The 14074-nt window shown below is 42.0% G+C and overlaps 1 long non-coding RNA gene across 1 annotated transcript in view; it reads right to left on the bottom strand.

The window, feature by feature from the left end:
• The window catches only part of LOC309527736, a 31809-nt gene extending 20806 nt beyond the window's left edge, over positions 1-11003 (bottom strand). The window contains exon 1 of the long non-coding RNA XR_014217318.1: positions 10773-11003. This is a non-coding gene — a long non-coding RNA (uncharacterized lncRNA). The remainder of the gene's footprint in view (positions 1-10772) is intronic.
• Positions 11004-14074: the final 3071 nt, after the last annotated feature.

Below are 14074 nucleotides of genomic sequence, written 5' to 3'. Positions count from 1 at the left end.
TCTACAAAGTGTGTATATAAATTAATTTTAAAGACAAACATTTGAAATGTCAAATGTAAAGGAAACATGATTACCCAAACCTTTCATTCATCTCACAGGCCAGAAACTTTTAGACTATTATTTCTTGGGTACTCAGCAGGTAATACCGCCAGCAAAACTAAAACCTCCTAACTTCCTGCAATGTTTTTGTGTTTTAATTCTCCTAGTCAGGCTGTCTGGGGAGTTCTGGCTCTTAGTGGAAGCTGAGTGACTTCAATCTTTCTTGTCTTTGAGATATTTTTTTTTTTGGGGGGGAGGCTTGCTGCTTGGATTTTGTTTTTAATAACCTGTAATATGAGAAGACTGGCCCTTGGGAATGAAGGGATTACTGTCAAATATCTTTTCCTATTTGCTGGCCTTTTAGAGGCTTTATTCATGTTAAAACCTGGAAAAGCTGGAGGATTAGCTGGGAACTGAAGGAGGGATGTGAATCACTGGTTTGGGATTTTCAAGGACTAGAGCTTTGCAAAAAACCTTTTGTGAAGCAGGGCAGGCCCCAAATATCAACCAACTTCAAATGAATATAATCTGGTGGGGAATGTCTATTGAATTCTAATTAGGTTTTTGAAAATTGACTAGTTGGATGTCCCCCCCCCCCTTTTCAAGTAGGCAATCTTAGCCAGTCTCTATGCAAATGTACAATATTTTTGTTCTGTTGTTCTGGAGAGCTGGGCATCCAGCCAACAAGAGAAAACCCTGTGTTTTAAGATTTCCTGCTTCTTCTCTAGCAATAATAGACAGCAAAACTTCAAGACAGCAAGCAAGGGGAATGTGCGATAGGTCATAACATTGCCTCACACAGTTGGCTATGATTAATCCCAAATTCTCAGCAGCCTTTTGGACAGTGGAACAGAGTTATTCACCAATGCTTCCACCAGGGGCAGACTTTGATAATATTTCATAATATGGCGCCCTGTGTGAGGCCAAAATTTGATGCCCCCAAATGGATCTTCTCAATTTTGCACTCCGTTGGCTCAACACCCTGTGTAGAGGAACTACCCACGCGGCCCTAAATCTAGCATTTCTTCTACAGTGGACACCAGGTGCCCCCTTTGGTGCTAACGTCGGTTCCCAAATCCCCTTCCCCTTGCCAGCTTGCCCATCCCCAAGGCCCCCCCCCAAAGCCTGGGCTGAGCCAACACAGTAGGTATGCATTCTCAGGGCAAAGCCCCGAGCTGAGCTCTACCAAGGGACAGAGAGCCTTTGCTTCTTTCTAGATCTGTCTGGGTTCTTCATTCCTCTCAAAAGTGATAAGTTGTGAGATAGAACATTAAGGAGCTAGTGACTGAATAGTCATGTGCAGCGTATCTACAACAAGGTCCCCCAGCACTGTGGAATTTCAGGAGGGGGCTACAGGTGGGGGGGAGTACACACCTTGCAGTTAGGAGTGCAGAATGCTGCAGTACGGTTGCTGATGGGACTGAGCATATGTCAGCATTCACTCAGAGATCTGTACTGGTTGCCTAACTGCTATCAGGCCAAGTTCAATGTGCTACTTTCGGTATATAAAGCCCTTAACAGCATAGGACCAGTTGGCTTGTGGAACTGCCTTAGCCAATCTTGTCCACTTGACCACTTTGAGCTGTGGAACGGGCGCTGTGGCGGGTATAATTTATTAAGTCTCAAAGCGGATAAAATAAGAACAGCTAATACTTGTTCCAAACTTGCAGGAAATTGGTTAGTGCAGCAGCACCCATCCTTTAGAGCTCCGTACCTACTGACATTGGTCAGGCACCTTTCATTTTTGCCACCTGCTTAACACTTTTATTATTATTTTTTAGGTGAATCTATCCTGACACATAGGAGTTACATGTGTTTTGTTTCTTTTCGCTAGTGTTGCTTTCTAACAATCTCTTAAGTGTTTTAAATACCTGTTTTTAATCAGTATTTTTTAAAAAATCAACAGTGTCAAAGTTTTATATTACGTACAGGTTTTTTTTTTAAAAAAACAATTTTGTCAATTAATTAAATAATATGTGAGCAGAAGTGCCTTCTGCTCCTGTAGGGTCCAAGCCACTTCCTACATCAGCTGTCCAGTGTTGTTGCAGGACAGGTCATGAATCTGCCTGCTACTCAGCATAACCCCAGCTCCAATGAATGTCTTTCTGCCCCATTCTTGCCCACGGGGATTGTGCTGCCTTGAGCAGCCCCACCCACAAATGTATTCTCTTAATTCCCCCTAGATATGAATAAGGCAGTTGACAGTCAGAGGTCATGGTGAGGCCTTAGGCAATTCCCCTCCTCTTCCTCTCCCTTCCGGGCTAATAGGAACATAGGCAATGGCACCAGGTAGCCCAGGCCAGCCTTCCCAAGCCTAGAGCTCTCTAGGTGTTTGGGACCACAAATGCTATCAGCCCCAACCAGGGCAATGCTAGCTGGGGCTGATGGGACTTGTACTCCAGAACATCCGGAGGGCACCAGGCCAGGAAAGGTTGGCCTATGTTACTCTGTCTGGAAGTGTTTCTCCTCCCTACCGTGGGCCCTGCTGCAACAAGAAGATTTGACAAGACTGCTTGCTCCCTTTAAGCAGCAAGGAACGCAGTAGCCAGAGAGCACTGTGTGCAGATGGTAGCCATGACTTAGAAAGTTCTGCAACAGTGTATTATTCATCATCGCTATATACACTTACCTGGGACGAAGACCCACTGAACCCAATGGGCTTACATCGGAGCAGAAAGGCATGTATACGATCATGCAGTTAAGTCACTCTTTAGTCAGGGCTTATCCACACTGACCTTTTGCCCTGCTCTTAAAGTGTGGCAAGAGGTCCATGATTTAAAACTCTGTGTCCGAGCATTGTTTTTGTTTCGCTTTGTTTGCCTTTTGCCCCAAGCTTTCCGATCGAAAACTCACTCTTTAAAGCTGAATCGGAGCAAATGTCAATTCAGGTTTTTCCATGGATTGCTGCTTGCACTGATTCAGCTTTAAAGAGCAGGTTTTTGCAGAGAAAGCAACAGAATAAAAAGAAAGAAAGAAGAAAATGGGGGGGGGGCTTGCATACAGAGCTTTAAATGGCAGACCGTGCCTGGAAACAGCGGGTGAAAGGTGAGTGTGGTTAAACTCATAGTGAGTTTCTCACAGTACTTTAAATGAGTTACATTTAAAACAAACAAAATGTTGACCTAATGTGAATAGGCACTATAAATAGCTAAGACATGAAGGATAAAGGGCTTCTGATTACAAATTCCAAACTAGTCTAATTTTGAGGTTCAATCCAGCGAAGTAAATAATGAAAATATGCCATTGGAAATCAGTGAACTGAAGTGCATCTATGTTTGGCTGGACTGATCCCCTTGTTTTCTGAAAATACTGCAATTGTCAGAGAGCAGCTATACAGAAATCCGACTTGAATGGGGGTAGGTGGAGGATTTGTGATTTAATTGTGATTCACTGTGTTACTTTATTTCTGTTGTGGCTTTCTATTTAAAAAAATCCCTCCTTCCTTTACCATGCAAGCATTGATGTCAGCCACATTTACAGCAATTATTCAACTCTTAAGTCACATAAAGAAGCTTGGCTGGTGAACTAGGACATTACAGAATCTAAGAACAGTCAGCATTTTGTCCCTTTCCCCCTTCATCCCAACTCTAAATAGTACCTCTCCTTTTCAGATTGAAAAGCTTTGATTCCTGACAACCAGCAGAAAGCAAATCACAGGTTTTTAAATACCTTATAAATTCCTTTTATCTCCGAATCTTGTATACTGCTGTTGATTCACAAATTCCAATTAGTAACCTGTTTGTATTGCAGCTAATGGTAGCAACAGAAAAACTAAATACATAATACATCACAAAACTAAATCACTAAACCAGGACAAAATTAATATTTTATCAACTCAGATGATTAGAGTGGGATGCAATTTAGCAGTTACAAACAGTGCACAAGATACAGTGAAGAAGGAAGGACATGCAAGAAAATACAAACTTCCATACCAACTAAACACTGGAGCAAAGCAGAATAGGGTTTTTGGCACCATGTGAAGAAGAAAAACAGTATTTTGATGAAAGAACGAAGGTAGGATGTAAGAGCAATGGGAAGGAAGCAAAAATACCAACATTTGGGGCAATGAATCCTCCTCAAAGTTTGGAGAGGCATATTCTAGTATCACTTTTTCTTGCACATCTATTTCTTCTTATTTCCTTAATGATCTACATGTCCTCTTATCTAATATTGCAGTTTGTGGGGTCAGCTCTCTAATATCACAAGTTCAGCATCCAATTTCTCCTTTCATCTGCTGCTTCCATCTAAACATGCAACAACTAATGTCTGCTTGGATTTATGTGCTGCTCAGACGCACTGGAAAAAAATCTTGCTGATGTAGTGCTATTTATCAGAAACAGTTCTCCTTTCTTAATTTGACTGTGTTTATTCCGTTTCTTTAATTGCTACTCTTCTGAAGTCAGGCAACAGAACAACAAACTCTGATGCCCTCTCATTGCCCATACTAATTAATTCACTGACCATGATTCTGGACTGCTTGTTTTCCTACTGAAGCAGCATCTTTCTTTTTCCGAAAACAAAATTAATTTCTGTACAACAAAGTTTTGAAATGAATAATTCTAAGTGTGAAAGGGGGGCACCCCCCTTTTCATGCTTGGTTCCTGGACTGGCTGGAGAGAGTCCCTACAGGCAGAACAGAACCTTGAGCTATGCAGCAAAATCCTCCTTTTTAGAAATAAAAGTTAAGCAAATGGGTTAAATCTTTTGCTGCCATATTCAGCATTGGAAGAAATATGAATAACTACAGATTAATACTGTGGTGCTGAGCTAATTTATTATGTACCAGTCAGATGAGAAGAAATCTGTAATTCTGGGCATTTGCTATTCAGTACAGTGCTGGGTGTGTTTGGGCAGTTTTGAGTTAAGAATCCAGTAGCCACTTTCACTAACCGTAGCATTAGCAAAAGCTGACTTCTGCCACTGGCTTAAATTATGCAAATTGCATATATTTGCATATTTTGCATAATTGCTTCTGTTAGATGTGAAGAATGCAAATAGTTTTCGCTGGGTGTGTAAGCCCTCTCTCATGACCGCTGGAAATACTGCAGAGATCCTGCAGTAAGTTTTGAGGTTTCACAAAACATTTTCAAGATCACCTTTGAAGTCTTAAGGACTAGAAATATGCTTTTTTCAAGATTTTTCTTTCTTTTTAATGAGAGTGGAGACTCTCAGGATGCTGAGCCTAATATCAGCAATGGCACTTGCAGTACATGTGAAGAATCCACACATCTGTGACCATGTCCTCAAATGGAGGGATATACCACCATAACACACCAGATGCACAATGCAATGTTTTCAAAAGCTGTTGCCAGAGTTTTACCTTTCATAGAACAAAAGACTGGTTATATCCTCCCCCTTGAGGAATTCCAGTATGGATTTTTATCCCAAATTTGGACAAAATGTTGTGATTCCTTTTACAGCCCGACCCAGATGTTTCACTTTGCATAGGCCGTTAATCTGAGGCTACTGCTGTGCTTACCTTATGGGGACTCAGCTGGGGCTGCAATCTTCTACCTACTTTCCTTGGAGTCTACCTACTTTCCTTTGTAATGAATGGGACTCTACCTACTTTCCTTTGTAATGAATGGGACTTACTTGTTAATAGGCATGTAAAGGACTGCACTGATAGCCTGTAGTCATTCTGCAGTATGGAGCAAATAAACCAGATCAGGAAATGCAGCCTCATCTTTAACATCCATAGCATATCCAGAATGCATATTGAAACTTGCTTTATTTTTATATCAGCACATAGTTTCTATATTGTACAGAAACAGTTTTCTGATAATACTTTAACTAGTGAAATGTCTGTGCAGTTTTACAAAAAACAATTTCTAGCTTTTTTTGTGCAATGCCCTGGGATATTTTTAAAAAACTTTTTGAAGGGATTTGGCCGACCTCAGTGCAATTAATTAATTAGAACTTGACAGTTAATTAAATAACCCTGGGGATTGCCTCAAAAGGAACCATCCTTCCAAACTCAAGACCTTCTCTAGGCTATGCAAAATCCCCACTGCACCCTCCTCTTCCCTGAAGCTGTCTTCCGCATATCCCACGAGAGACAGCCATGAGTGGTAAAGCCCAGGAGCATCACTGATATAAGCAGAAAGTTCCTACCTTATTTAATTAAAGACAGTTTGTTTCTCTAATGCTCTTCAGACTGCCAGAGAACTGAGATGTGCTGGCAACCACACACCTTTCCTAATGAAATCAGGGCTGGCTGAATAATGTTTTGAATCCAGGACACCTGTGCAGAGCTGAAGTCTCTTTGTGAATCCATCTGACAAATGACAGCAACATCCCTGCAATGGCAGACAATTCCCTCCACCTCCTTTTCCCCATCTCCAGTTTATTGATTGCAAATGCAGGCACTAATCACCAAGTTCCATGTAGCTCACTAGGACAATGCCTTTCAAGCTAGCCCTTCAAAACCTGTTCACGGTCTCGAACACTTTTCATAATAATGGGGGCCCTGTCTCCTCAATCATAATGATCTGCATCTCTCACAGCTGTTCGGTCTGCTTCTCTTGCACCAGACCGGCACCTTCTGGCTGAGAGGTTCCTACATTTTTATTGCTAAGGTATCACTGCACTGCAGGGCTGGCTTCTCCTAGCAACCACTACATTCATCATGGTAGATTAATGGAAGCCAGCAAAGCTACCTGAGTACATACATACTACACATGCGTCTATGAGAGAGGTAGGTAACTAGTGTGAAAGTGTCAACTCCAGGGGACAAACTGCTAATATTTGGGCAAATGCCATGTCCCAAGCCCACATTTGCCAAAAAGGCAGGGCAGCGGGAGAGGTGGCAGGGCACATTTAAGGGGAAGGGATCAGCAGGGAAGAAGACTGGTTCTTAACCCCTCCTGCATCCAGCAATTCTCCTTTGCAAGTATCTGGGGGTTGTTAAAGCTGCCCTGTGGGATTTGCAGAGAACTATTGGTGGGTAGAGGGACGTGGGTAGCGCAGTGGTCTAAACCACTGAGCCTTTTAGGCTTGCCAATTAGAAGGTTGGCGGTTTGAATCCCTGCGACAGGGTGAGCTCCTGTTGCTCGGTCCCAGCTCCTGCCAACCTAGCAGTTCGAAAGCACACCAAAAAGCGCAAGTAGATAAATAGATACCGCTCCGGTGGGAAGGTAAACAGCATTTTCGTGTGCTGCTCTGGTTTCGGTGTTCCGTTGCATGCCAGAAGCAGCTTAGTCATGCTGGCCACATGACCCAGAAAAACTCTGTGGACAAATGCTGGCTCCCTCGGTCAGCAGAGCGAGATGAGCGCCGCAACCCCAGAGTTGTCTGCAACTGGACTTAACTGTCAGGGGTCCTTTACCTTTTTATTAGTGGGTGGAGGAAGGTTAAGCACCGATGCCTATCCACTGATGGTTCTTAGCCTCCACAACAGCATTATTGGAATGGGAAGAGGATTGAGAACCCCTTATTTCCCTTGTAATGTATAGTTTGAACCAGTGACTTTAGATCCCTGAATTTTGAATGCACATGGATCCTCAGTCATTACGTTAAACAACAAAAGAAGCAAGTTTTAAGATTTCAGAGGCTAAACCCAAATACTGTACCATACCATATTTTGTAAAAGTTGTCAAACAACTGTAGCAAGCAGCAAAAAAGCAAGCACATTTATAATGAAAGCAATGATCTGCAATCTGAGAATTCTCAGTTCTAGTAGCAGATTCAGATTCATCTCAAATTTCTTTCTAATTTATGGCTATGAATTTGGAATGGAAGTGCGCATTGTTATGTTTTCAACGAGCAACTCTTGCACAAAAGGGAAAAGCTTTTGGATATTCCAGACACTACTCTTGAGTAAGGAATCTTATAGCTGTAGCTGAATATGACAGTAGTCAGTAACATTGCATGGTTACATTATGTCACTTAATTTTAGATGGTTTGCAAATGACAGATCACCATTGTCATCTGCAATGATGATAAAAACAAACACTTGAACTTTCATTATTGAGGTTTTCCCCTTAGACATCTTAGCTATAGAGTTCACTGTAGCCTAAAAATTAGATTATAAATATAACATGGGGAGCAAGTAGAGAAGACATTGGGAATGAGTGGGAAACAGATTATTCTCTTTTTTCCCCCATCCCAAGACCTAATGGAAGTGTCTTCTTCTGTGTACTGCACTTTAAGATGAACACATCAGAATAGGTTCAGAGGAGGGCAGTGAAGATGGTCTGTGGTTTAGAAACAAGTCCTCTGAGAAACAATCAAGGGAGCTATGTTTGTTTAGCCTGGAGAAGAGAAGAATGAGGGCAAGAATTATAGCACTCTTCAAATATGTGAAGGGCTATCACATGGCAGAGGGCAAGACTAGACTTCACAGGAAAGTAGATTTCAGTGGAATATTAGGAGAAACTTCTTAACAGAATGGATAGTTTGACAATGGAAAAAATTACAGAGGGAGGAGGCTCTCCCTTGCTGGAAGTCTTCAAATACAAGCTAGACAGCCATCTACTGGGCTTTCCTAAGCCTGGAACTCCTGTATTTATTTGTTTATGGTGTCCCTAACACCATCCAGTTCTCTGGGCAACATCCCGAAATACTTTTAAAATATGATCTCAACAATAAAATACAAAAAAATTGGCCCAGATCATGCATAATGATAAGTCAAACCATGGTTAGGTGTGAAAAAATTAGGACATGGGGACACAAAGCAAAAATTACAGCAGCTTCGCTCCTACCCTGGTCCTGTTGCTGCTGTGCTAACTGAAACTATGTCATGGTTTGCCTTTACATTACATCTGAACCTTGTCCCATTCCAGACAGCCCATGAGCTGTATCCAAAGTTTGTTCTTGGCTGACCACTTGTGGTTTGTTTTGGGGCAAAAACCATGAGCCCAGGATCAGATGAAACCAAACTTTATTTTAGCATCAGGTAGCATGGTACCAAATTTCTTCAACCTTGGGTCGCCAGATGTTGTTGGACTACAACTCCCATCATCCCTCACCACTGTCTAAACTGGCTGGGGATGATGGGATTGTAGTCCAACAACATCTGGGTACCCAGGGTTGAAGAATTTTGCTGGTACAGGGCATTTAGTTCTGGAATGCCTAGCAATTAAGTGGCAACTACTCAGGGACCCTTTTAAAGCAACCTGAACCAAAATTACCACCAGAAAGAAATATATTGTGGTATGGATGAATTCTGAACCAAATTGCTTGTGTTTAGAATCATGCGAAGGCACTAGGGAGCTTCACAGCCATATGTGGCTTTTGCTACTTGTACAATTTGAAGATCAGAGATTAAATTGTAATGAAAAGCAGCTCTCTTTGCCAGAAAAAAATTAGAACCTAAATTTGTCTGGGCCCCAGTTCACCACTTGGGTTATTCTGTTTTGTCTTTTAAGACTGCTAATTCTCTGAAACAAGGACTGTCCATACGGGTTTTCAAAGTGTCTTTTACAATAGGGCCATCAGGTGCCATTGTAATATGAGTTGCCATTGGCGGTGTATCAGAATTAATCACTCTCATAACCCTCCTATACTTGCTTCTGCAGTAGACAATGGTGTCCTTCCTACCAAGCTGTTTCAATTTCTTTGTTTCCCTACCCCGACCATGGCTCCCAACCCAGGGAGATGAAAATTGGCTCCTATCTCTTTCTGGCTTTTGGAATAAAAAGAAGTACTAATTAAGAAAATTCATTAGGAAAAGTTAATCATCTCTCTCACTGTCTTGGGTTTAACAAACCTTCCAAGCATGAAAAGGGATTGGGAGCTACTGCAGTCCCCAATTAAACCAGCCCTTCTCTGTTGTCTGTTTGGTAAAGCATGCTTTGCCTTCAGCACCAGGGATAGTGAAACTGAATATTATCTGTTCCGGCCCCTCCTGAAAGCACACATACACTAATTATGCAACTGAAATATTAAAGTGTGAATTTCTGTTATTATTTTTTTAATGTACTTCTCTCTCTCTCTCTCTCTCTCTCTCTCTCTCTCTCTTTACAGTTACCACAGATAAATAATTGCATATGTTTCACCCCTCTCCCAGTTTTGGAATTTTGAATCCAAATGTTTAATCAGGGACTGTGAAGTGTGGCTGGAACTCACAAGATGTGTATGAAAAGTGGAGAACTTGTGGTAAGGATGAGGACAACAAGACTGAGATTATGGGACTGGACTGACATCTTGCATATTGATAATTTCAGTTTTTACCATTCAAAATAATAATAATCAAACACCAATGCACACTTACCTGGGAGTAAGAGCCACTGAACTTACTTCTGAACACACATGCATAGGACCGCACTGCAAAAAATCTCATTAACTAGAAAAGGGTTGGGTGGGCTAAGCAGGGTTTACTGTGTTGCTGTGCCTCAGTTCCCTGCATTGCTTTTCTGCACAACTACCAGAATCAGGGGGCAAGTAAATAGAAGCAAATTTGTTTCTTTCACAGGGCACACAATTCTGTTTCTTTCGGCAAAGGAAATACAATCCTGGGTCAGCAAACCAGGGGTCAGCAAACTTTTTCAGCAGGGGGCCGGCCCACTGTCCCTCAGACCTTGTATGGGGCCAGACTATATTTTTTTTGGGGGGGGGGATGAACGAATTCCTATGTCCCACAAATAACCCAGAGATGCATTTTAAATAAAAGGACACATTCTACTCATGTAAAAACACGCTGATCCGCGGGCTGGATTTAGAAGGCGGTTGGGCTGGATTGGGCCCCCGGGCCTTAGTTTGCCTACCCCTGCTCCATACTGTAGATTCCACACCTTGTGAGAGTCTGATGCCTTCCAAAACTGCTCCTTGTCATCAGCAAATTGCCCTGACCACATCAGAGCTAAGAGGATTGACATTCACTCAATAATAGAGGCTACTCAAGTGGTTGCCAGGGGCAACAAGCTTCAAAGGGTGCCTTCGGGAACACACATTCCTTGTGCTTTCTTTGGAGATTTGTGGCAAAAGGCAGAAAAATGGAGTGGAAATTGCATTTGGAGAGTTAAGGGAGACCAGGAAAGAAAACCCCTTCACTTGCCCCCTCCGCTAGCTTTCAGCCTTGAGTATTTGAGGTGGCGGTAGGAGTTGACATTTTAAGTCTGCCTCTCTGAGTCTGCTGGTTTTCCTTAACCTCCGCTTTCTCTTTTGAAAACAAGTGAGCTGTTCCACCCTACCCTAACATTCTGCCAAATTCTATGCATGTTTACTCAGAAGTAATTTCCACTGTGTTCAATAGAGCTTACTCCAGGTAGGTAGAACTAGTATTGTACTTTTAGAGAATGGGCGAGGGAACTTGTGGTATTCTAGAAGTTGCTGGACTTCAAATCCCATCATTCCTGACCACTGGTCATGCTGGCTAGGGCTAATAGGAGTTGGAGTCTAGCAACACCTGGAGGACTGCAGAGTCACCATCCACCCCTACAAATCATTCATTTATTCCATCTATATACCACCTTTATCTTCCAAGGATCTCAAGGTGGTCCCCCCCCCAATTTCATCCTCACAACAGCCCTGTGAGGTAGGTTAGGGTAAGAGATGGTGACTGGCCCAAGGTCACCCAGTGAACTTCATGGCTGAGTGGATTCAAACTCTGCTCTCCCAGATCCTAGTCCAGCACTCTAACCATATGGCACACTATTTGGAGGTGTCCTTTTCCCCCCTCCCTGGGAATGGGATGGAACTTGACCTGGCTAACATTTAACTTGTACGTTCAACCTGTATTATGAGAGGTATTAGACTAAGGAGTACTGCCTCTTTTAGTGGTAAGAGGGGATTGAGGAGGAGGCTGGTGCAGCGACTGATGTGTAACAAAAATACAATGTGGACTGCTCAGTTCTTTAAGGCATGTAAACAATGCTCTGCTGTGCAGTTGTGTAGTGGTGGTGATCTAGGATAAAGGAGAACAGTATTTGCATAAGTCAATGTTCTACTGTTCTGCATATAATATGGTTGTGCAAGGGAGTTGCAAATTTTCATCTTCCCTTCTTCTATGGTGCCAAGAATACCTTGAGTTGACCTACACCTACCTGGCAAATGCAGGCAACACAATAAATATACCAACATGTTTAAACAACATAATGTACTTTTCCGTCTATAAGACGCCCCCATGTATAAGACGCCCCCTATTTTGGGGGACTCAAATTTAAGAAAATGGGAGGAGATGACACAGAGTTGTTGAGCTTTTTTTGTGGAGGATTGCTAAGCTTTTTTTGGGGGGGGACTGCCGAAAATCGCTCACCAGCACACTTCGCAAAATCCACCTCCTGTCTGTCCCATCGCTGGCAGAAGCTACCCATCGCCCACCCAACTGCCGGAGCGTCAGCCAATCAACATCACCCATTGATGCAGCAAACAATAACACGCACAATAGCCGCTGACAGCCTCAGCAGCAACCAATCAAGCGTCCACCCTATGCACTACCCATGTATAAGACGACCCCCACTTTTTAGCATGATTTTTTAAAGTATGGTAGTTAAGGAGGCTGTAAAAGAGGCATTGCCAATTAAAAATAAAGTAGAAAAGAGTGCAGATTTAGGCAAATCGGTAAAAATCTACAAAAAGATAGTCCAGGAAAGAATCTGAAGAACACATTGTTGGAAATATAAATAACAAAAGAAGCAACATTTTTATAATATATCAAAAGCAGGAAGCTGAATAGGGAGGCAGTTGAACTGCTAAATGTCAAAGGTATAAAGAGAGCATTGAAAGAACAGAGAAAAACTGCATATAAATGAAGTGAGTTCTTTGCATCTATTACTGCTGCAAAAGATATTCCCATACCTGAACCATTTATTTTTTTCAGGCAATACATCACATGAACTGTGCCAAACAGAAGTGACAAAAGGAAGATGCTCCAGCCAGGTTCATGTTAACATTTATTTGAGTTCAACACTCTTAGTGCAAACACGAGGAAAGCACTCTTAGATGTAATTTAAGAGGAAATTATTTTAGCGTCCACAATGAAGTAAGTCAGAAGTAGTATAAAAACAGCACTTTTTACATTCTCTGAAATATTTACACGTACTTGGTTTTTTTTACTTCAGTTTCTGCTTATTCACTTAGTGATGCTAGATTCCCCCCACTCCCACCATCACTATAAATCCATCACTATAAATGTCTTTGAAAATTAATAACTCCTCACTGAGAGACAAATTTGAATGTGGAGTGCCTTTACTAGTAAACAAAGTTCTTCCCAAGCCTTTTCTACTCGGATAGCTTCTATCTGCCACCAGGAAGCAGAGCAGAGTCCAATTTGGAAACATCTCTCATTACAAAACTGAACTCTATCACGTTTGTGAAGAAAGGCAGGAAATGGACTTCTGCACATAAAAGGCATATGATGAACAGTGGGGTATTGAGGCATGCTGTACAAAATAACCTCAACAGAAACACTGATCCTTATAAATTGTATGCCACCCTAGGATCCAGTGAGAGAAAGGGTGGCATATAAATTAAATAACTAAACTAAACACCCCAGGGTACACTGAATACGTGCCCTACGGAACTCATACAGAAACACTTCTGATGCATCTTCTATGGAAGCATTCATGAGAACATAATACTGTAGCTTAGCCTAATGTTTACAAAAGCATGAGGACAGACTCAGCATTTATTGGTAGGAGGTGTAGTATGCATATGTACACACAAAAATGCAGGTAATTTTGGACATAAAACTGTGTGGCCAGCACCCACAAAGATATGTAGATGTAGTTCAGGCATATAAATTACTACACGTAAAGGGAACAATCACATGTCCCAACTATACCAAAACCATTTCCGCCTCCCTGCTCATGTGAATGCCTCCTTTTTTTTCCCTTGAGGAGTTTCTTTAAATGGTAAGTTTTATGTAGAAGGAGGGTAGAAATTAAAGGCTTGTTTTTGGAGTTGTGATTCCACCCTTTTAAGAAGGGCAGAATTAGGCAGCGTATTCAAACTCTTTCCAGATAGCAAGCCGACAGACTGTTTCAAGGGCTGCAAGCTGAGCGGATACTGGCAACACTGGCCAGCTCTTGGTGTCTGCTTTGACTAGCTCTTTCACACCCAGGATCAACTTGCCAGATCTGTCTCTGTTTATATT

Source organism: Podarcis vaucheri (assembly GCF_965113315.1).
Source record: "Podarcis vaucheri genome assembly, chromosome: 2".
NCBI lineage: Eukaryota > Metazoa > Chordata > Lepidosauria > Squamata > Lacertidae > Podarcis > Podarcis vaucheri.
This window is presented reverse-complemented; position numbering and strand designations above follow the sequence as displayed.